General features: G+C 36.8%; 1 protein-coding gene across 6 annotated transcripts in view; it reads right to left on the bottom strand.

Annotated features, from left to right (window-relative positions):
- lingo2 (leucine rich repeat and Ig domain containing 2) overlaps positions 1-24717 on the bottom strand; it is a 270217-nt gene that overhangs the window by 193810 nt on the left and 51690 nt on the right. For 4 of the 6 annotated variants that reach the window (XM_051860034.1, XM_051860039.1, XM_051860038.1 and 1 more), the window contains exon 2: positions 18666-18730. The exons of the other annotated variants lie outside the window; for them this stretch is intronic. The gene's annotated coding sequence lies outside the window, so the exon portion shown is untranslated. The remainder of the gene's footprint in view (positions 1-18665; positions 18731-24717) is intronic. 6 annotated transcript variants of the gene reach the window in all.

Raw genomic sequence — 24717 nt, 5'->3', positions numbered from 1 at the left:
TGAAAAATCTGTTTAGATGACCGATGTATTATCTTGTCCTTTTAACAGTAAGGGGTTTTCCCGTGACTGACAGCGCTAGTCAAAGCATTTGTCAGTTGTGTCTTGTTCTGTGTTCACAACAATTCAGTCTTTTCAATGTAAAAGTCTTCGCTACTGAATGAAACACTCATAAAGACAGTCTTTGCCACCATCTAATGGCGTAATAATGTAACTTCTCTTGCTGTTCACGGTCAGGGACTATTTTTTTCTTTTCTGCTTTTAGTGAAACTTTACTTCATGAAAGTTGCATTGATACATATTTTTGGCTTTAATATTTGTATTGTGTGGTAACCGTTTTATAAAAGCAATAAGGTACTCGAGGCTAAATCACGGCTGAAGGGGTTGCAGGCACTCCGCTTCTCGTCGTGCCTAACAACACCCTTCAGCCATGACTTATTTGCGATACAGCACAGCCTCTTGTACCTTATTGCTTAGATAAATAATATAAAATAAATTGAGACAAAAAATAGTATGCCAGTTTGTCTTAGGCATGAATGAATGAATGAATGAATGAACGAACGAACGAACGGACAAACAAACAAACGAACATGTAGATTCTAGAATAAACAGTCTTTACAGTTTAGGCATTTCTGGCTTTTAACTGAAAGGTGGGACTTCCGTTCCTATATCGCTAAGAGACTGGGTTGTCTCCTTTTCCTCATTCCTGTCTCTGGCCTTATTGAGTCTTTATTTTCCATCCAAAATCATTCAGTATATTTTAAGTAAAAGAATAAAATTCATTTATGCTTATGCTTATATAAGGTGAGTGAAGTACTCATTAATTAACATCATGTCTAAAGAGGTGTTTTAAGAAGGCTGACTTCAGTCATTTGAAAATTATGAGTAAATATATATTAACCTTTTCTGAATAAGTAAAAGACAAAGAATCTCCCTTAATGGATTATTCCACTTTCCTTGCAATTAACTCTTACTCAAACACAATTACAGTTTTCATTTTTTTTTCTTTTTTTTTTTACTCGTTATCAGTAATCCAAGACTGTCATGGTGTAGCTATGAAGAGATGAATTAGTGCTTATCATGTTGAATATTCAGATCATTTCCCTGCACTTCCCCTGGAACATTGCCCTGTCAATCAAACACTGAGTGCACAACCTCCACCGTCACATCTCTTTATTGCCTTTCCAACAAACTGATATACAGAAGCGCAAGGGAGTTGAGATTGGAGAGGAGGGCTGGAGAGAGAGAGAGCAAGAGAGAAATAAAGGTGGGGGGTGGGTAACATCAAAACCAGAGACAAGCTGAATTGTTATGCTACTAAGGGATGAATGCATTTTGATTCATGTATTACCCAGAAATAAATAAATATACTTTGGTGAAGAGATGGATTAGTCTAAATGTGGATGGGGAGGGATACACAGGAGAGTGGGATAAATAAACAGCGAGAGACAGCGATCAGTCACAGATAAAGGTCTCTCATCTTCTTGTACGCAGCAGGTCACAATCTAGCCGATCACAATCTATCTACTGAACATCAGAAGAATCTGAATCACTTTATTTACCCATGGAAGTATATGTCAGAATCTGACTTGGTCATCAGTAAAATGAGAGTGCAGGTTTTAGAGGGGAAACACTTCAAATACAAAACAAGGACAATCACAAAGCACTACCATCAACACATGTGTAAACTTGTATACTATGATTTACTGTCCTTATTTTTCAGTTAAGAAATATATATATAAAATCAATACAACACAATGACTAAACCACTTTTTTGTGCTTTATATCTCCACCATCCCATCAGGTGATCTGTTTGACAACTCACTCTGTTTTGATGGATTATACCGTCAGGAAGTGCCATCGCTGGCCTCTACCTTCATCTCTTAATTCCCTGGAGAAATGTATGCACAGCTCCTGTGATCCCACTCTCCAACCCTGACCTAACAGGCAAACTCCCTCTTTATATGAGTGATGTACAGAGAAATAATATTGGAAGAGGATCTGTATGACCCTTAATGATATATTTCATTCTCTGAATTACTTGTCCAAGGTACCAGCTCTGTGTCAGGCTCTGGGGGGGAACGGAGAAATGGGTTTAAGCCCTGATTTGGATGTTGTGCTCCTGTTCATAAATAATGCAGTTCAAGACAGCATCTAAGACTGAGAGAGCTGAGAGGAGTCATTAAAATGAACCTCTCCCTCACTCTTTGTCTTTTTGTGCAAGGAGCATACTCTGTGTTATTTATTTATTGATTTTGAGCATTACCATTCTCTCTTATCTCTGAAACTCAAGAGGATCACTAACAAAAGCCCGGCTTTATGTATACTTACACAAGGCCTATCAAACTCTCTTCTGCCCTGTTTGACATGATATCCTTAGAGATTATATGGACTCTGGCCAATAGATTGAAACCAAAGCATCCTCTGTTATGCAGGATGAGTTAGTATAATTTTTATTTTATATTCTTCTTGTATAAAAAAATAAGTGCAAGAAGATAAAAAACGCACCTGCATCTGGAGAGTTATTCATACTCAATTAGGTTTTACATCATATTTTATATTGTTCCACATAATACTTCTTAAAAGTTTTATTTGTGATGCTACACCATGGCAAAAGAAATAATATTTCACCCAAGTTGTGAATGTGAGCTTGTAGTTTAAATTGAATGTGATGAGGAAAAAAAGACAGCGTGTCACAGTGTAGCTATTGATAACTAAAAGTATTTAAAATAATTTTGGTAATTGAAATTAAGAGAAAATAAAATGTAATATGAAAAAATGTAAACTTAAACTTATAAAATCAGAAATGTTGCCTTGGTAACTAATTAAAATGTTTAAGTTGAAGTACTGAAAAATGTATTTTATTTCACTAAAAATTACAAAAGCATACAATTATTAAAATAAAAATTAAAATGAAAACTGAAAATATAAAAAGTAAAAGCTAATTCAACAATAAAAACAATAACAGTAATTAAATGAACTAAAATAATGCTGTTGTGTCACAAAATAATGATAGGAAAACAGCTTTCTATTGAGTTTCATCACAAAAACAAACACAAAGTGTGACTAGTCTTGTCTGATTCACATGCAAATCACTCTTGTGAGTCAATTCTTTTAATGAATCATTCAGAAAGACTCTAGTTTGAATCAGTCTTTGATTCATGAGTTCATGAAAACTCTTACACTTTCCACTATCACATTGCTGTGGGAACCCTCCATTATCCAGCTCAGAAATCACTCTGGCCTATCTATCCATCTGTCTAATCATTGTCTCCTCTTCCCTCTTCCTTTCTAACAGCTAACTGGCAAAGTTCAGCATTTATGGTCAGCATTTTTTGTGAGACACTTAATGCGTGTCTTTCTACTCTAGTGCTCCTGTCATTCTCTCGCTGTGAGTTTTCTGGCTGACATGTGAATGCACTGGTCCCCCGGGCTAAATGCTGAGAGGGCTGACAGGAAGACGTTCACACACATAAAGATGGCAAACACATTCAACCACAGACGCTCACTATGAGACTTGTGTGTCAATAACTACTCAGGGCTAATGGAGAATGCTGGTTTTCATATCTATACACTCCATACAGTACAAACCATTCAACTTGAACTTTGTTTTGTAACAAGAGGCCGTTGATTTGCTTTTTGCTGTTAAATTTCACAGATACTGACAGTTACTTAATTTAATTCAATGAAGCCAGAAGAAAATATGCAGATATTCTGCACATGTGAATCTATTGTGCTTGGTTGAGTGGTTGCAGTAATTGATATGCTTCAATAATTTGTCGAATCATAGAATTAGCATGTGCCAAATTGGATAGTGAATTCATCTCTGTAGAACCTGGCCATTATCTTCAGTCCTCTCTTTGTCAGAGCAGTTGAGAGTGAGAACCACTTTACTAGGTGATCCTTGCATTGTTTTTCCTGCTAAACATTAACTGCATCAGCCGGAGCATGGAGTAGTCAATCTGCATGTTAATTCTGTGCATGTACAATGGAACAGATAATCAATAAACCACCAATGAAATGTATAAACCCCCAAAAAATGAAAGAAAAGACATGCAATGAATCAGTTTTTAAAACAAGAATAGCATAACATGCTTTCAGTGGGCTGGTGGACTACTAAAGCATGCAGCCCTAGTCTTCATTTACCCTACTGTGAGCTCACAATAAGCTTGTCAATAATTCATTTTACTGCACCTGGCTTTATAAGAATATGAATGTAGAACAAGAAATAAAATAAAAAAAACAACCAAAAATTTATTAAAAGGCCGTGTGTCCACCGAAGCGGGGGTTTTTTCCCCCAGAAGCTAGCGTATTTTCCAAATGTTTTCAATGGGAGTGCTGCGTTTTTTAAAATGGCAGCAACATGACGAGGCCCTGAGTGGCTATTCATGCTGAGCTCTGAGTGCTCAAAGTTTTTTACCAGGTCGCCGAGAGTTGAAGAATGTTTAACTTTGGGTAAAATGCAGTGCTCATCACTGTCATTTGTTACCCAGCTGTCCAATCACAGTGGAGGAGGGTCGGGACATATAACACACCGACCAACCGTCACATTCTGCTTGAACAATGATATCAAATTACAGCAACAAGCACATTTTATAATCCAAAACTAGTACCAGAGCAAGTATTTTACATTGTTTTAACATTTTTATATTCAGAAACAAATATCAGACATGTGAAATCAGATATTAGTAGCATTTCTACAGATATTCCATATTATAGCACATATAGTGTCTCAAAAAAAAAAAAAAAAAAAAAGTTGCATGGCCTTTTCAAAACAGCTCTGGCATTTTCAGCTGGCTAAAAACACTTTGATGGACACATGGCATTAGGTTGTTACTTCGGCACTATTTTGAGTACACTTAAAGGGTTAGTTCACCCAAAAATGAAATTTCTGTCATTAAGTACTCACCCTCATGTTGTTCTAAACCTGTAAGAACTTTGTTCATCTTCGGAACACAAATTAAGATATTTTTGATGAAATCCAAGTTTTTTTTATCCCCCATAAAAAGCAATGTAATTACCATCATTCAAGGTCCAGAAAAGTAGTAAAGACATTGTTAAAAAAGTCAACGTGACTACAGTGGTTCAACCTTAATGTTATGAAGCAACAAGAATATTTTTTGTGCGCAAAAAACAAAACAAAAATAATGACTTTATTCAACAATTTCTTCTCTACCTTGTCAGTCTCTTATGCAGTTGATGCAGTGAATGCAATATTGAGCCAGTGTTCGGACGTAGAACACGGAAGCGCTGTCACTTAATGACAGAAATTTCATTTTTGGTTGAACTAACCCTTTAAAAATGTACAGCAGTAATTCAATTGAAGTTTTTCAATATAAATGGTTTGAGACTTTGAGGTGTTTGAGGTGATCTTGAGACTGTACACCTCACCTGTGTTTTTGGCTACAGTATTTTTAAATCAACTTGTAAAATTTGTACAGTATTTTACAGTACCATACACTACCGTTCAAAAGTTTGGGGTCAGTAAGATTTTATTTTATTTTTTATTTTTTAAAGAAGTCTCTTATATTCACCAAAGTTGCATGTATTTGAATAGTGAAAACCATGATACATTTTTTTAGGATTCTTTGATGAATTGAAACAGAATTTATTTGAAACTGAAATCTTTTGTAACATCATAAATGTTTTAACTATCACTTTTGATCAATTTAATGCACCTTACCACACATTTTTCAACGGTAATGTACAGTATTTCACTCACCTGTTTGTACTTTAGTAATTGGAGTGACATGTTTCTTATTCCACTGCAGCAGGTTCTCTGATTTTTCCAGTGAGCTCAGGAAGCACTGTAAATCCACTTTGATGAAAAGCTGTTTTTCTTGCCTCAGATTACAAGTGGAGCCCAGCCTGTCTAAATCTTATTGCTAGCACTTTACCCAGGCCTGGGGCAGCATTAAACCTGTCTTGCACTTAAAATGGAGAGCCTCGCTCTTTATCCTGCAAAAAAGCCAACTGCACAAGAAGCGCTCTTTACTGAGAACGAGAATTGAAACTTTTATCTTGGAACAGGTTGGGGCCCAACAGCACATAGTATTTATCCTGACAGATCACAGGGGTGCGAGAGGGAGAAAGAGAGGCAGAAAGAAAGAGAGAAAAATAAATCTATTGAGGGTAGAGTGGCTGAATGGGTCCCCAGAAGAGTCCTGCGCTCAATGCTGCAGTCTTCATCAAAGGCCATCTTCAAACAGCACAGCTCAGCTGGAGCATGCCAATTTGATCACTTTAGAACATGCGGCCCACTCACCGCTCCAGTTTTGAAATGCCTTGTCAACATTGATTAGCCCACTGTGAATGTGAGATCTCTGCTCCTATGAGAGACACAGCTGCCTACTCCAAGAACAAATGACATTTCTCTGATGTCACAAAGTGCCAGACAACATTTGCTGGCCTTTTCTTCCTCTTGCTCACTTTCTTCTTCCCTGATTATCAGCCACCTCTCCATCCCAAATATCTAATGTTCTAGATACTGATGCAGTGGATAAAAACCTCAACCTCTAAGCCCTTGCATTTCATCTAGAGGAAGTAACCCATGCACAATTAATGCTGGCAGACACATAACATGTGACTGTCGGCAGACGGTGTGTGATTCCATCTGCCCGGTCCGTCTAGCTTGATCCAGGCAGGGAAGGAAGAGGACCATATGGACGCTACCCTTTCTTAGCCATGCAGCTGGAGTCGTGCAATGCGGATCAACACCATCTCACATCTGGAGAGGGCCAGGAGCCAATAATTATCTACTGCCATTCTGTCACGCACACATCATGTAGGTTGAGAACAGATGATCCTGCATGTCCACTACAGGCCATAATGAGAGCTAATCATTTTTTTCAATGTAATCAAATGGCCTTGTGCTTAAGTTAAAGCCACAATCTGCACTGTAAAAAAATTTTATATTATTGTATATACTAAAAGATTGTAAAAATGCTACATTAAAAAAAAGAAAAAATCATTTGTTTAACAGTAAGCTCCCTTGCTTATGAGGAAAACTCTAATAGATCAAACCTTACATTTCATTTCATTCTGCACTAAAATACTGTGAAATGTACTGTTTTTGGAAGTAAAAAAAGAATAAACCATCTGATAATTTACAGTGCAAAGCCGTAAACTATCAATCCCAGTATTCCCTATGTCAGTGGTTCCCAATCCTGGTCCTGGAGGCACCCCAACACTGCACATTTTGCATGTCTCCTTAATCAAACACACATGAACCAGGTCATCAGCTCATTAGTAGAGACTCCAAGACCTGAAAAGGGTGTGTCAGAGAAAGAAGACATGCAAAATGTGCAGTGTTGGGGTGTCTATAGGACCAGGATTGGGAACCACTGCCCTATGTGATGCTCCACATTTGATGTTTTTTTTCATTTTAATTGTTTCTTCTAAGTTTTTTTTTTTTTTTCATGCCATATGTTGTTAATGTTTATTGCATTAGTTTAGTGTCATTTGTGTTACTATGATAGTGTTTTGTATTTGTGTGCATGACAATGTGTGCACCTTCTATTTATTAGTTACGTAACATCAACAACAACAACAATAGCGGACTACATGCTTGTGTTCATGCTGCAGAAGCTACCGAGCCTATTAGCTTAATTACTAAGCTTTACTAAAGTTTGTATACAGCGTGCAAGGTTTATGCACATGCTCCAAGTCTTATTCTCTGTTTTTAGTGTATCTCTGTGGCAGAATTACAGCGCCACATACTGGTCTAGCATGTATACTACATAGTTTTGAGTCCGTTTCAGTGGTTTCATGTGTACGCAGATATTTCTTGAGATGACGCCGTGTTTACAGAAATTTTTTTTTAGAACGAGGAAAAAAGCTCAGATAGCAAGAGCTCTGGCTTCGTTTGGATGTGGCCTTAAATAAAAACGATTTACAGGCTGTTTTGTAAATATACATTTTATTGTATTTTTACATAATTATTCTGGCAACCATAGAATTTTATTTATTTATTTATTTTACAGTATGGTTTTCTCCACAGTCATATTGATCAAAGGGATAAACATTATCATGGGTATGTTGCGAGAACACAAAGAAAATCAAGAAAGATGCTGGGTCAGATTTGGAGTAATATACCAGACCTGCTGCTGACACTTTGTTCATCATATCACTGGAAAGAAAAAGCCAGCAAGATTTACTGTTCAATTACAATAGTAAAACTTTCAGCCTGTCTTACCCTCTAACTCACGAGAGAAACCAAAATAATACCTTTGGGGTAGAGATATCCTCACAGCCTTTGACTATAAAAAAAGGAAGAGGTGGAAGGTTATTAAAAATCCAAGTCTTTCATAAATGGAGAAGGGGGAAAAAACATCTCTCTGGAGAATACAGAGAGAGCCACTAGCAGCTTTTTATCTTTGCACAGCTGAATTTCAATAACCCAAAGAGGATGTGGGCAGAGGAAGCTGTGGGCAGTTTTCCTGTCACAAACACGTAATAGAGTGGTCAGAGTGCTGTTAGAATGATGCATTCTGGGACAGTAACAGCACTGAGGAGCTGCATGCTTTGAGATTACTGAGGAGGAGGAACTTTTTAATATATATATATATATACACACACACATACAGATGCAAGAGTTGGTTAAATTTGAATTGTAATGGTAGGAAGAATAATTTACTGAAATTTAATTCAAAGAAATGCCACAGTTACAGAACAGAGAAATTTCATTAGTCCAAAAAATAACAAAATGGACAAGAATAGGTAACTTCTCTTCTTGGGTGTTATATTTAAATGCCTATTTAATGCTATGGGGCTCTATTTTTAACATTATGGGGTGAACTAAAGAACTTTGACAAATTAAGTGACAATAAATATAATTCAATTTACAATTCTGTATCTGTTTATTACTTCTTTTTAAACTGAATTCAAAACGCTTTCTCGGTGCACAAGCCTGATGTAAAGAGAGATTTTTTTTTTTTCAGTGTAAACTGCCTAAACATAGATATAGATATTCAGCTAATATCTTTTCCCCCCTTGGTGTTTATACATGTGTCTTTGATTGATTGCAACTCAAAATAGAAATGTGAGGGAGTTGCCAAGTGGATGTTTTGATTAATTGTGTTGTTTTCTGTGTACAAACACTGAGAATCAGATTAAAGGGAAAGTAATGGTAATACACACCTATTTACAAGATATATGGCACAACTACAGAAGAAAATACATGTGTAAAGCTGTTTTCTAAAGTTTAAAAGAAGAAAATGACTTTGAAAACACTGCATTTGTCGCTGTTTCCTTAGAAACCTAAAATGTGCTGTTTTTTTCTTTGCGCCCTCAAAGTCACAAAGTGGACTGAAAAATTGCTGTCCGTGGTTCTGAAATAAGCTCTCAGCTGCTGTCCATGGTTCTTAAATAGCCAAATAGCTCACAGTTTCTATTGCTCACTGTGGTACAGTATTACGTGACATAATACACTTTGGAAAATGTTGTGTCAGTGCAGGTGTCAGCTGCTTCTGCCTGTTTCTAAAATGTATGGCATGGAGGTACATTGGCTCTTAATTAACACTGGGAAAAAAAGGCTCATGTGTCCCATGTTACTCTCTCATTCAAGGCTTGCATGTTTAGTGGTGTGATGCAAACAGGCCTGCACACACACCATCTCCATTACTCTTCAGAGGCTGTCCCTGCTTCCTCAAACATGCATGGAGAAAGCACTGCAGGTAATGCACTCTAATTGTGTGAAGTGAAATGGCTCAAACGCATTGGAGGAGTGAGGGACCTGAGAGAGAGTTAATAGGTGCCAGAGTGCTGACAGAGAGAGAGGGGGAGAGGATTTGGATGGAAAGGAATGCAGCAGAGAGGGTGTTAACTAGATAGCTAAACAGAAGTTTGGCTTCAGTAAGGCTGTTTTAAAAAAAAAGAAAAAAAAAGTATATTTGTATTAAGCAAGAGCACATTAAATTGATAAGTAACAGTAAAGACATTTATAATAGTACAAAATATTTAAATTTCAAATAAATGGTGTTCTTTGAACTTTCTATTTATAAAAGAATTCAGAAAAAATGAAAAATGTATCACGGTTTCCACGAAAATATTAATTAATATTATTGTTTGTTTTTTTGCGCACAAAAAGTATTATCGTCATTTCATAACATTAAAGTTAAACCACTGTAGTCACGTAGACTATTTTAACAATGTCTACCTTTCGAGGCCTTAGAGGTTGTAATTGTGTTGCAGTCTATCAGAGGCCAGAAGGCTCACGGATTTCATCAAAAATATCTTAAAGTATGTTTTGAAATGTCAGCTGATATTTCCTACTGACACACTACAGCAAAAGAGAGAAATAAATCCTCTTTTTTTTTTCGTGCTAAGACTTTTGCACAGTACTGCACATATTTTTTTCTTTTTTAATCACATTATCACAATAAAGCAAACAAAGAGTGAATTTTAAATCATTTCAGTACTTTGTTTTTTGTGGTTGTTGACATTTTTGCCGTCTGCAGAGGTTATAACTTTCAAAAATCAAAAATGAACTTTCTTGTATAGCAGGAGTGACCCACAAAAGATTATTTACATTAAGTACCTTACACTCATCTGCTAACATGATCTTTTTAGACATGAATTTTCATATCCACCTCTGTGTCACCATAATTAGTACATAATCGCTCTAATCACAGTGCAGAACTGAATGGGAGAGAAATAAACAAATCTCCTCATTCATTTTGAATCTCCTCACTGAAAAGACTGACACTCAAAATTTCCACTCATTTAAATTATTTAGGTTTAAATGCTAAAGAAGCAAAAGTGATGGTCTTAACAGCTCAAGATGGGCCACATTACATGCACTTTATATGACCAGATGTTAGTTTGTTCACACACATATGCACAAACATACAGTACATGCATATGAAATACTATAGTCTCAAAAGCACTTTCATTATGCTTCCAAACATTCATTGAAAAGCAAATGCAAAAGAATTGTGACAGGAAAAGCCCCCTTAGTGTGATTGAAATCATCCAGAGACCACCTGCATGTTTCTCATGCACTTTACATTTCCAACCCCTCCAGTCAAGTGAGTCGAAATCATGACACATTCTTTCACAGACTGCTGGCTTGCCCAGGGATGGAACATGTTTACACATATCTGTGCATCTAGCTGATTATTTCTAGAGAAGTGTCCCCCACATCAGTTGCCTGCTTCCAAAAAAAAAAAAAAAAATCATTCAAGTGAGGGCATATCGTCATCCTGTAGCTACAGGCAGACATAATCCTTATCTTCAGTGTCACTGCTGAACAGTTTCTGATAGCCTGTCTCAGTCTAGTTTTCTACTAGAAACCGGAGAAACAAAAGTCTCCATCAAAGTAGTTTCTTGGAAACAGTGATTGAGCTCTTCTGCGTCAAAAATATTTTCTATATATCATTTTTAAAATTATTAATGGCTCATTCCTACTATTTTTTTTTTTTTGGTGGTTGTGCCCCAAAAATCAGTCAAAGTTCTGTTCAGGGTTATGGAGAGTAGATGAAAACAATGCTTAATGCAAATTTCGAAATTCAACTTAACCATATAATTGTGTTTATTTAGGACAACAAAATAAATAATCTGATCTACTCTTAAAAAGGGGGATAAAAATAGTTTTTCTTGACATTAAAGACACTGCATTTAGTCAAACTAGGTAGAAGCAGCCAAATTAGCCACATACAAACATTGGTTGGCATTCCCTCATTATCAAACCATAAAACTACACATGGTACAAAAAGAAGAAGAAAAATGTTTAAAATAGAATAAAATCAAATAAAATAGAATTAGAACCACTGCTACACTATACTATATGTATTATCTACCTCTCTCTACCTATCTCTCTCTCTCTATTTGCAACTGGTGTAACATAAGATTAGCCATTTAAGCATCCTAATGCCTTTACACTAAGTTAAATGTGTTATGAAGCCTTCACTTGCTTACGATCATTTAAGTGCTTTTCAGAGGCAATGTGCTATTCTCTGTTAAAGGAGTAGGACAGACCTGTCATAACATAAGCTCATACACTTAGATCTTAACATGTTTGATAACATGAAAGTGAGATCATGAATGTGTTATTTCATCAGTGCAGACACAATTGTAGTGTTTTTGTCTTCTGTAGCAATAGCAGATTGTTAGCAATAGCAATGGCTGTCCAAACTGTCATTTTGCAAATGATGAAATCTGATGTGTTTGTTCAGACATTGTAGTCAATATCCTTTCTGGGTATCTACATTAGTCACTAGTAATGATGTCTCTTATACAACATCTAAGTGTCGCTATCAGAGTGAAAACAGGAAATTTCCTCAGTTCATGGCAAGATGTCAACATGACATCTTGCCACAGTGCTGAGGTGCATGAGAGAACATAAAGGTCAGAAAATTACTGACCTGTACAATAAATGTCACATGGCTCTCCATATGATGAGAGAATGAACAATAATGACTTTGAGACAGTGCCAGACAATTTCACACACTTTGGGTCCTCTTTTAACGATCTAAGTGCATGGTCTGAAGCGCATGGTGCAGGTGCACTTAGGGCGTATCCGAATCTACTTTTGCTAGTTTAACGATGGAAAAAATGGTCAGTGCGCCAGGCGCATGGTCCAAAAGGGTTGTACCTAGTCTCTTAATGAGTCATGGGTGTGTTTTGGGCGTACCGTGCAATAAACCAATCAAAGTGTCATCTCCTATTCCCTTTAAAAGCCAGGTGTGCTTGCACCATGGCGGATTGCTATTTACATGGCAGAATACAGACACCCTCAACCTGACGAGTCAGTTTAAATACATGTGTGTATTGCCACGATTGGTCAAATAATTAGCCAATTTCATTCGTCATTACTGCAAATAGCTAATTCTGATACATGCAATAATTATCCATTATGACGTAGGGATTTTTATCTTTATGTACATAATAATAATCTTAAATTGTAATCCTTTTATTTTTAATATTTGCCATGTTTGGGTGCTGCTGCGCGCCCCTAACTGAAAAAATGAATTGTTGGATTTACTTAAAAAAGCAGTGTCAAGTGGTTCCACGGAACTATATTGAGTAATTTGTACAAATAACAGTTTAGTTGATGAAAAATGAAATTCAAGTAAAGCTGACAAAATTTCTTTGAGTAAATAGAAATCATTTGAATTTGTCACTGTTACAATATTTATATGTGCAGTTTACTTAATAATGTTATGTTTATTGCGCAAGGTGAACACATTTATTGACTTAATTTACCTTATTAAATTAACTATTTGCTCTACAAAATGCACTCAAAAATAACTGAACATTAAACACTAACACAAACTAACAACGCCTTTCCCTTTACTGAAAAACATAAAATAACACTTTAATCCCTAAATTTACTCTCCTAATGCATTCCCTTGCAAAGCATGCTGGGAACTATGGATCCACTGACCAGTTAGTTATGTCAACATTAATTTGTGCATTTCACTCAGCAATGTTAAGTTGACTCAACAAACACTTAAGTAAAGCTGACAATACTAATTTTTAGTAGAAACAACTCAGTTAAATTAAGTTCATGTAGTTACATGAGTTTTTTAAGTAATGTGAAAAAGGATGGTTTGCGTGAAACTAACAACAGTGAAAGATCAGTAACAAGCAGAGTGTATGCGCATTGTGCACCCGCCTATAGGCGCATATTACTAACGCGCCCTTTAAATAACAAAATAAATAAATATATATATATATATATATATATATACTAGCAAAAAAACCTGGCGTTGCATTGCTTTGTATGACATTACAAATGCATTTCATAGAGAAAAAAAAAAAAAAAAAAAACGCCTTTCCATTCAAACTAAGATGCATCTGATTTGTAAACACTGGATTTCATGTCTGCGTGTGTGTGTGTGTGTGTGTGTGTGTGTGTGTGTGTGTGTGTATCCCCACAAGGATAGTAATACCCCAAATTTTTGACTTAATGGGGACATTTTTGGAAAAATAAAAATGCAGAAAGTTTTCTGTGATGGGTAAGTTTAGGGTCAGGGGATAGAATATACAGTTTGTGGACATGGACACCCAAATTTGTGTTGGTGTGCGTGTGTGTGTGTGTTTTCATGTTCACACTAGTGAACAAGAAAATTAGTTTTAGTGTGTAATTCACACTAAAGTCAGATTTCTAATTACACTCAAAAAAAAAAAAAAAAAAAAAAACATTTGAATAAATACATTTGAAATGTGAGAACTCCAAAACACTGACAGATACCACTTCACAGCAACTTAAAAATGGGTTCCATGTGGCACTAATGGCTGATAAGATAAAAATAACATTTGGTGGTACAGATGGCTTTGCTGGGGAGAGTTCCAGCAGATTTGTTTGAAAAGATTTTCATCATCTACTTATACGTTGGTAATGCAGGAAAACATACAAAAACCACTGAAACAAACTTAGTTCCTGCTATCACAGAGAATGCCTTCAATATGGATGAATTAGAATTATAAAAAAGGCAATGTGCACAGTAGGATAAACAAGAATTAAATTATACACAGTATTCATCTACACGCAGCGCTATGTCAACAACAGCCATCTAAGTGGCGACTAATGAGTGTCTGCAAAATAAATACAATATATTTATGCTATCTGCCTGTAGAAATATAATAATCACATACAGTGTCAAGAGAAATATGTAAGAATCATCAAACAGAACATTGACCCTTCTACTGTCTTCATTTTTGCGCTTTTTTGCCATTTTTCTTTTTGAGATTCTCAATAACAATAATAAATAGAAGGTTTAATACTATAAACACTATATTTTCTTCAATACTTTATCTCCAGACACAGTTGTAATACATTTGACAACTTGTCCTGACATCAACCACAAAAGTTTGCAACACCATCCTTTTTTATCGTCGTCTACGAATCCTGGACAATAGTAGCGTCTTCTCACCATGAAAAATGGCATGAAGAGTTGAGTAGACCGACAATAGAATGAAATAATAAATAAGTGCCAGGACCTTTTGTTGCTTCTTGCCAAAAAGACACATTATCTGTCTGGGTTTGTGTGGATCTGTGAAAAGCTAAGAGGCTTTCCTCCAGCTCTCCCGCCCTGTCAGCACAAAGGAAAGTCGCTTGGAGAGAATTACAGAAAACGCCGGGGGGATATTTTCACTGTGACATGCCATTGACCTCATGGCATCTGATCAGAGCCCGATCCTTCCCCTTTAAGATGCCTCAGAGCATTGTGGGTAACCTGAAGGGCCAGAGTTTGCTGTGGCAGTGGCGCAACAGGGCTTGTAGAGAACAAATAATAGGTAAATCCATGTATTCCCCTGTGAAATAGATGCTGGTACAAGGAGTGAAAAATAAAACCCTATTTGATTAGGGAGGCTGAACTACCTGATTAGTGTCTCATTGTAAGAGGGATTATCTCAGTATGAATTTATTATCTATGATGAAATTTACAATAATAACAGTCAATTTGAGAACAAAACAGCATATGGGATTAAGAGCTTTTAACGCAAACTCGAGTGTTAGTAATGGTCTACGTCCCTTGGTTAATAAGAGGATAAGAGAAAACATTCTTATTTAACACAATGTTTCAGCCATAAATACATTTAAACAGACCAAAATACTGGTGCTGCCACTGATATTAAATCATGTGAATGTATAAGGTGAAGGGTTTGAATCCATTTTTAACAATTACTATATAGGTTAAGACCATATTGCATAGTCTGCATAAAGAAATGCATTATTCTAGTAACAGTTGAAAAATTCAAGTAATCCCATGGATTTTTGGCATTTAAAGGTTTAACATCAGAACGAACATTCAGCTTTCTTGGCATTTTAAGTATTTAGTGCTCATTATAGGAAATAATTACAGATTCAATGCATATGATGTCTTTAGAGACAAACGTTTGAAAGCATTCTTTAATGGGCTGGTCTGAGAGCATGTGGTTTTTAAAAAAGATGGTTTGCTCTATTAAGGCTTTGCTGGCAATAGATCTGCCTAAAAACAATAGACCATGATAAACAAAGGGCCTGAATGTTTATTACAATGAGTAGTGCATTTAATGTTGTTCTCTCACATAAGCTATAGATGGGGCCTTATTCACAAGTACCGTAGCTGATATCCTAGCATCCTCCCTAAAAGAGCTATGGTGGTATTTCCTCTATTTTCCCACATTTATATAAGTTTTTAAACGACAAAACACACTCACTTACACACATTTGAGAATCAGAATATCAGATACTTGATGACTTGGTACCCAAGTTTGTGAATATTTTAAATAAAAAAGGAAAAACAAAATAATAGCGATACATCTGTCATACAGTATTATTGTGCATGGCTGCGGTGTGTTACGTAACAAGCATGACACGTCGCCATTTAAACAATAAGGGCAAACATAATGGTCACCTTAAAAAAACTCCCTCTGGGGGGTCAGCTAGAATATTTTAAACTCACGCTTGAAAGGGTTAATTTGTGCATTTCACTCAGCAATGTTAAGTTGACTCAACAATCACTTATTAAGTAAAGCTGACAATGCTAATTTTTAGTAGAAACAACTCAGTTAAATTAAGTTTATGTAGTTACATGAGTTTAAGTAATGTGAACAAGGATGGTTTGAGTGAAACTAACAACATTGAAAGTTCAGTAAAAAGCAGAGTGTACGCATGCTGTGCACCCGCCAATAGGTGCATATTACTAATGCGCCCTTTAAATAACCAAAAAAAAAAAAAACCTGCGCCATTGACTTTAGAACAGGTTTTTGTTGGTCAGTGGTGCAGTCATTTCACAGTTTATCACAATGAGTAGTGCATTTAATGTAGTTCTTGCAGTTTTGCTCACGTAAGCTACAGATGGGGCCTTGTTCACAAGTACCGTAGCTGATATCCCAGCATCCTCCCTAACAGAGCACTGGTGGCATTTCCTCTATTTTCCCTTATCTGCCGATGCACAATAGCTTGGATTAGTCTCAGGGTTGACTTTCTCCAATGTCTATCAGCTTCAGGTTTTTCCTATCAATCGTACGAGCCCCGCATGTCAGAACATGATGTAACGTGCTCAGTGAAGCCAAACACAGCTCAGGTGGCAGGCAGGATATGTTTCTTGTGAGGTGGGGCATGGAAATATTAAGTGTCAGTATGAAATGATAACATAGATTCTGTGGATAATCATCGCCTCGGTGTAATGCATTACAAACATGTGCGTTCTTGTCTCATTGTATCATTTTATGACCCCTTGTGTTTGGGAACACGAGAGAGCCCAAGGCCAATGAGAACAGAGAATGTGATTTGGAGTTGCTGTGAATGCGCATTTGCTTTATTGCGCTTAAATAAATAACCTTTGGCCCAGTGGCATAATTCATCTTCATTTTCTGACGTAAATAAGGAGCGAGATGGTGGTGAGAGTGAAATTCATTTGTGTTTTGCCTTTGAGCAAACGTCTGTGCATTTTTCATCTGAAATCTTATTGAAGTGTAAGTGTGTGTGTGTGTGTGTGTGTGTGTGTGTGTGTGTGTGTGTGTGTGCAAATGTGTATGTGTCCATGAAGTCACATCTGCTTGTCTTTTTCACAAAGACTCAGAGACAACATGTCACACTAGCAAACAATAAACTGTTTAAAAATTGACATAAGGCAAAAAAAGGATGTCTTTACTCTGTCATGAAGTCCAATATAGTTTGAGTCTTGAGCTAACACCAGAAATAAATGACATATATAAACAGACCTGTACGCTCTTTTTTGTCAGCTTGTCATAGACTTCATAAGACAGCAGAAGCGTGTTTCAGATCACTGTAATATAAAATAGTGTTGCATTGCTCACCACAAAGAAATGCACAACCCAATTATATAACCCTCTGATTTTATGGCAAACATGAAGATACATCTTCAGATAGCCAAAAAAAAAAAAAAAAAACAATACTTTGTTTAACTTGTAAGTTGTAAGCAAAGTGAATTCAAGAAGATTTAAAGTCATATTTCAGAGTGATACAGGATATTAAAGAAAAAATAAGAGATTGTAATCACAAAGCAGAATGGAGCCAGATGGAATGTGAGTTTGCAAAATCAATGCCTAAATAACTTATATTGCTTTTGGCTAACATTGTCCAATATTCTAAGTGGCATCAGCAAAAAAGGAAAATTGTTTCAGAGGAACATATTTCAACAAATGATTACCAATAAAACATATTTTTTCTTTGAAATAATGCAAACTGATGAATCACTCAATAATAGGACCAGAAATGTGTATTAAGGAAATAAATAGGGTGTATTTTAGTTGGGTTACAGTTCATTTCAATAATCCACTTTTGACATTCTACTAACTATAAGTAACTTTGCAACTGCATGCCAACTAACTCTCATTAGAGTATAAGCAGACTGTTGGGTTAGGGTTAGTAGAAAAAGCTGACATGTACTTGCAAAGTTGGGGACCAAAATAAAGTGCTAGCAGATATTAGCAGACAGTCTACAAATACTTTAATGACTGCTAGTTGACATGTAGCTGGAAAGTTATGTATAGCCAGTGTTGGGGAAAGTTACTTTTAAAAGTAACAATATTACGTTACTTCCAAAAAAAAAGTAACTCATTTCGTTACTTAGTTACTTTTTATAAAAAGTAATGTGTTGGTTGATTGGTTAATAAAGTGAGATTAAATACATGAAGTATATTTGTGTATTCCACCTCTTGTCCCCACAGGGCAAATCAGCCTTAGTTCCCACAGACATAATAGGGTAACTTACCACACTGAAACAGAACAGTTTGTCATGGTCAGCCTAGAAGCAGGAGAGGAGGCAATGCCCATGGCCTACAATGAAAGCAGAAGAAAAAGAAAAAAGAATAAAGAAGAGGAAAACATTCAGAGTTAAACTACATTAGAATTCACTTCATTAGCACTAGAAGGTCAAAATGCATTGTTAGCACTCTTGTCATTTCAATGAGGTAAAGCCAAAGATGGTGTGTGATGCTTGGTGAGCTGTGCTTCACTTCAGCACAGATCCAGAGAGCGAGAACAATGGAAAGTAAAGTGCTTTAGGTTGCAGGGGAAAAGGGCAGAAACTATGTTGTTGTATTTAAAAGTGCCACAAGAGGGACAAAATAAGAGTTTAAAATGGATAAAATAAAATAATAAATCTTCCATGAGCTGCATTAAAGAGAAAGTCGGCACATATCTTGCAGTACTCCTGTATGCCCATGTTTTTACACAAGCTACAAACTGACAAAAGAAAGAAGAAAGAAAAATGTTCAATGTGTTTATTTGGGATCAATAAAACTAAACAATGGAATTCAATCAGTCACTGCACTCCAAACAGCCAAAGGTAAATTCAAGATTTTAAATAGAACAGTAAAGGTTTTTGTGCAAACTAATAAAATCTATAATAAAGTCATAAATAATGATAGCATTTATTTATTTATATTTTGTCAATGTTCTGTTTAATAATGATCCCAATTGAACAAAAAGTACTCAAGCAGCACACTGTTGCTATGGTTACCTTCTCAGGTGAATGATTTTCTGTTCATGGGCATCTATTAACCATTTGTAGAAACATCTTATAGAAGAAATCATACAATAATGCAGAAGAGATGAGTTGCTATGTTCCGTTCAGAAAAAAATTTAACCATTTATCTATTAAAATATTCATAATGTCAGTAGCAACTGCATATTGTGAACTTTAAGTGCAGGTTAAAGGATTTGTAAAGCCTCAGTAATAATGCCTCAACCCTATCTGCTAACTATTGGCAGGAATAGTTCCCTGTCAGCCACCGCAATCCATTTCACATGAAAATAACCGGAAACGTTATCTCCACGCTGCTGCTTATGCCCCAGTTTTATATTGTCAACATCGCTACATCAGGTACTTGTTCCTCAGGCATGTATCAGAAATGAAATTCCCCTCTCTCATTAAAGGTAAACTGTTTTAAGCTTCTGACAGATCTGGCCTATTGAGCTACTTTACAGTGATAGCGGGTGGCAGGCTTGTTCTTTATATGCACTTCCTAGACAAAAGCACGTCTCTTTGATCTCATTGTTATATTTGAAATAAAGCAATAAAGTAAGCTGTAGGTAGAAGTGAAAAAAGAAGCAGACTATTCGCTTTATAAAAAGCATGTATTTTAATGGAAGAGCTACACAAACAGATGGAAGTGATGCCTTGCGTTTCCTTTAGGAGGAATCTTTTTGACGCTGAGAACAGATCTTAACTTTTGAGTCATTCTGAAGCTGGCAGTGAGTGACGGCAATATAGGAAAGATTTGGGTATTAGAACACATGGAATTGGTGTGTAGGTTCCTCAGAGTGTTAAAAGGGAGAGGGCATAGAAAGTTGAAGGACAGCAACAGAGGCAAAGTTGTGAAGCATGATGAGCAATGAGAATAGGGTTGTCCAATATTATGGCACACACACACACACACACACACACAAAATGTATTGCAGCACTACAAATTTAAAACGGTTATGCAACAGATAAAAGAAAGTGCACTTTATATAAAGAATGTTCATGCATAATTATGTTTTGACTTTCTGCATGTTACATCGATAATTAACTAAGATAACTCTTAAAGGATTAGTTCACTTCAGAATTTAAATTTCCTGATAATTTACCCACCCCCATGTCATCCAAGATGTTTATGTCTTTCTTTCTTCAGTCGAAAAGAAATTATGGTTTTTGAGGAAAACATTCCAGGATTTTTCTCCATATAGTGGACTTCAGTGGGATACAATGGGTTGAAGGGCTGCAGTTTCAATGCAGCTTCAAAGGGCTCTACATGATCCCAGCCAAGGAATAAAGGTCTCATCTAACGAAACAATCTGTAATTTTCTTAAAAAACAAAAAAAAACAAAAAACAAATGTATATACTTTTTAACCACAAATGCTCATCTTCCACTAGCTCTGCGATGTCCCATGCTTTACATAATCACGATGGAAAGGTCACGCGTGACGTAGGTGGAAGTACTGATCCAGTGTCTACAAAGCAAACGTGCAAAGACTAAGTCAAACGCCCTTTACAAAAAAAAAAAAGGTAAAACAACAATGTCAGACAATTTTGAAGTTGAAGGAGAAAATGAGTTTTCCGCCCTACTGTGGTACCTCCGTCGACGCGTGACCTTTCCAACGTGATTACATTATGCGTGGCGCATCGCAGAGCTAGTGGAAGGTGAGCATTTGTGGTTAAAACGTGCATACATTTTTTATAGTTTTTTGAAAATGACCAATCGTTTCGATAGACAAGACCCCTATTCCTCATCTGGGATCACGTGGAGCCCTTTGAAGCTGGATTGAAACTGCAATTTGGACCTTCAACCCATTGTACTCCACTATATGGAGAAAAATCCTTGAATGTTTTCCTCAAAAACCTTAATTTCTTTTCGACTGAAGAAAGAAAGACATAAACATCTTGGATGACATGGGGGTGAGTAAATTATCAGGAAATTTTAATTCTGAATTGAACTAATCCTTTAATGGGTGAGTCATTTACTCATTCATTAAACTAAATCATGCAAAACCACAGATTTATTCTGTGAATGATTCAATGAGTCACTCATAATACAGATACGTTAAATGGCTACGTGTGAAATCGCATACTATGGTACTTATTTTGAATAAGTAATTACTTTACGACCACTAAAAACGTATGTTCTATGAATGTATGAATGGAATCTGGATGTACTACATTCACCATGTTGTCATTATTACGTGACCTACCAGCATCAGTTACATCGCTTCATTGCCATTGACAAATCCTCTCCTATGCACAATTCAGAATCTGGCCTTTAAGTATAGGTCATCCAGGTACTTTTTGCTTACTCTTTTATGTGTACTGCGAATTCAGACATACTTCTTTTGTCACATATGGTTTTTCGCCAAATATAAGTATGCGATTTTAAATGCAGCCATGAGTGAGTCACTGAATCATTCACTGAAGTGATTTGTTCAAACAAAGTGATTCATTCAGCGCATACACACACACACACACACATACACACTCACACACACACACACACACACACACACACACACACACACATACATACACACACATTTATATATATATATATATATATAAACAAACAAACAAATAAATGTTCATTACGATAATGTTTATGTCCTGGAATATCTGGAGAAAATATTTGGAAACACAATATGCTGAAGCAGGTACTATGTTCAGTTTTATATGCAATTAAATAGATAAAAAAATTGGTAATTCTATGACCCTGCATCCCACATATACACTAGTGTATTTACAGTACCATCTGTTCGGTATCACAATATCAATAGCAAAAAATCACAGCAGTTACTGTACTGAAGCAGGAAACTCTGGTATGGAGCCAACCCTGAATTAGACTAATGAACTGTGTCTGTGCTTGTATGCATATGTAAGCTTTTCTGCTATCAGTTAACAGGAGTAAAAAGTTTGTCATAATGTAACATCAGTTGCCATGTCTTTCTTTCATTTACACAACCTGTACACAGTTGCAAGTCATTAATGGCTTCGTTCCATCTGTCTTGATTTCTTGCCTTTACCTCCTCTTCTGTCCTTTCCTTTTTTTCTGTCACTTTTACACACACACACACACACACACACACACACACACACACACACAGTCCACATGAAACCACTACATCTTAGTTAAGTTTCACCAAAATAGGTTAGCTGTGTTAAAAGAAATAAAATCTCACCCACCCTCTCTATACTTTGATACAACATTTTTAGAAACTTAAATTATGATCATGCAACTAGCACACCCCAAAAGCAAACGTTGACAACTAGTAAAAATTAGTAAGTCCTAGTATTTATTTACAGGTATACATCCATTTCTGTCTGCTAGGTATATGCTGCATGTGTACCAATGGTAATGCCCTTAAACCAGGCTTTTGCAAAAGCATATAATGAATTGATGATTTTCTCCAGTGTGCTGGAGGCCCATAGACTGCAGCTAAAGCTTGTCCAGTTGCTGCTCTCCAAGTGCAACTGAATTTGACTATATATATTTTCATATATATATACACTGCTCAAAGAAATTAAAGAGACACTTTTTAATCAGAGAATAGCATCAAGTCAGTTAAACTCCTGGGATATTGATCTGGTCAGTTAAGTAGCAGAGGGGGTTGTTAATCAGTTTCAGCTGCTTTAGTGTTAATGAAATTAACAACAGGTGCACTAGATGGGCAACAATGAGACGACCCCCCAAAAAGGAATGGTTTTACAGGTGGAGGCCACTGACATTTTTTCCCTACTCATCTTTTCTGACTGTTTTTCACTAATTTTGCATTTGGCTAGGGTCAGTGTCACTACTAGTGGCATTAGGCGATACCTGGACCCTACAGAGGTTGCACAGGCAGTCCAACTCCTCCAGGATGGCACATCAATATGTGCCATTGCCAGAAGGTTTGCTGTGTCTCCCAGCACAGTCTCAAGAGCATGGAGGAGATTCCAGGAGATAGGCAGTTACTCTAGGAGAGCTGGACAGGGCCGTAGAAGGTCCTTAACCCATCAGCAGGACCGATATCTGCTCCTTTATGCAAGGAGGAACAGGATGAGCACTGCCAGAGCCCTACAGAATGACCTCCAGCAGGCCACTGGTGTGAATCTCTCTGACCAAACAATCAGAAACAGACTTCATGAGGGTGGCCTGAGGGCCCGACGTCCTCTAGTGGGCCCTGTGCTCACTGCCCGGCACTGTGGAGCTCAATTGGTATTTGCCATTGAACACCATAATTGGCAGGTCCGCCACTGGCGCCCTGTGCTTTTCACAGATGTGAGCAGGTTCATCCTGAGCACATGTGACAGATGTGAAAGGGTCTGGAGAAGCCGTGGAGAACGTTATGCTGCCTGTAACATCGTTCCTTGGACCCGTTTCTTGGTAAAATCCTTGGACCCATTGTCAGACCCTACGCTGGTGCAGTGGGTCCTGGGTTCCTCCTGGTGCAAGATAGTGTCCGGCCTCATGTGGCGAGAGTATGCAGGCAGTTCCTGGGGGATGAAGGAATTGATACCATTTAATGGCCCCCACACTCGCCTGACCTAAATCCAATAGAACACCTCTGGGACATTATGTTTCGGTCCACCCGACGCTGCCAGGTTGCACCTCAGACTGTCCAGGAGCTCAGTGATGCACTGATCCAGATCTGGGACGAAATACCCCAGGACACCATCCGTCGTCTCATTAGGAGCATGCCCTGACGTTGTCAGGCATGCATACAAGCTTGTAGCGGCCATACAAACTACTGAGTACCATTTTGAGTTACTGCAATGAAATTTCAGCAAAATGGACTAGCCTGCTGCATAATTTTTTCACTTTGATTTTCGGGGTGTCTTTGAATTCAGTCCTCTGTAGGCTGATAATTTTCATTTCCATCAAACGATGTGGCATCCTTTCGTTCCTAACACATTACCCAGTCCATATCATCAGCATGATATTTTTCCCCATTGAGATCTGATGTGTTTTCAAAGTGTTCCTTTATATATATATATATATATATATATATATATATATATATATAATACTTTAATTCAACAAAGATGCATTAAACTAATTAAATGGGTCATCGCGCTGATGACCGATACCGAGTTTTGTAAAGATATGCTAATGCATTCACAAAATACAGCATTTTAGCACAAAATTAGACAACATTTATGATTTTTGGACAAACCCTTCAGAAGTTATAAGCAAAAATAACTATTTTTCATATCTCCGGACCAGTAGGTGGCACTGCGCCAAAATACTGCATGTTGCCTCAGGTCATGCTTGTGATGACCAAGTTTGGTCTAAATATGATAAAGCATTGTGGAGAT

Source organism: Ctenopharyngodon idella, chromosome 14 (genome assembly GCF_019924925.1).
Source record: "Ctenopharyngodon idella isolate HZGC_01 chromosome 14, HZGC01, whole genome shotgun sequence".
Taxonomy (NCBI): domain Eukaryota; kingdom Metazoa; phylum Chordata; class Actinopteri; order Cypriniformes; family Xenocyprididae; genus Ctenopharyngodon; species Ctenopharyngodon idella.
The sequence above is the reverse complement of the archived record's forward strand: the minus strand, read 5'-3'. Positions and strand labels throughout refer to the sequence as shown.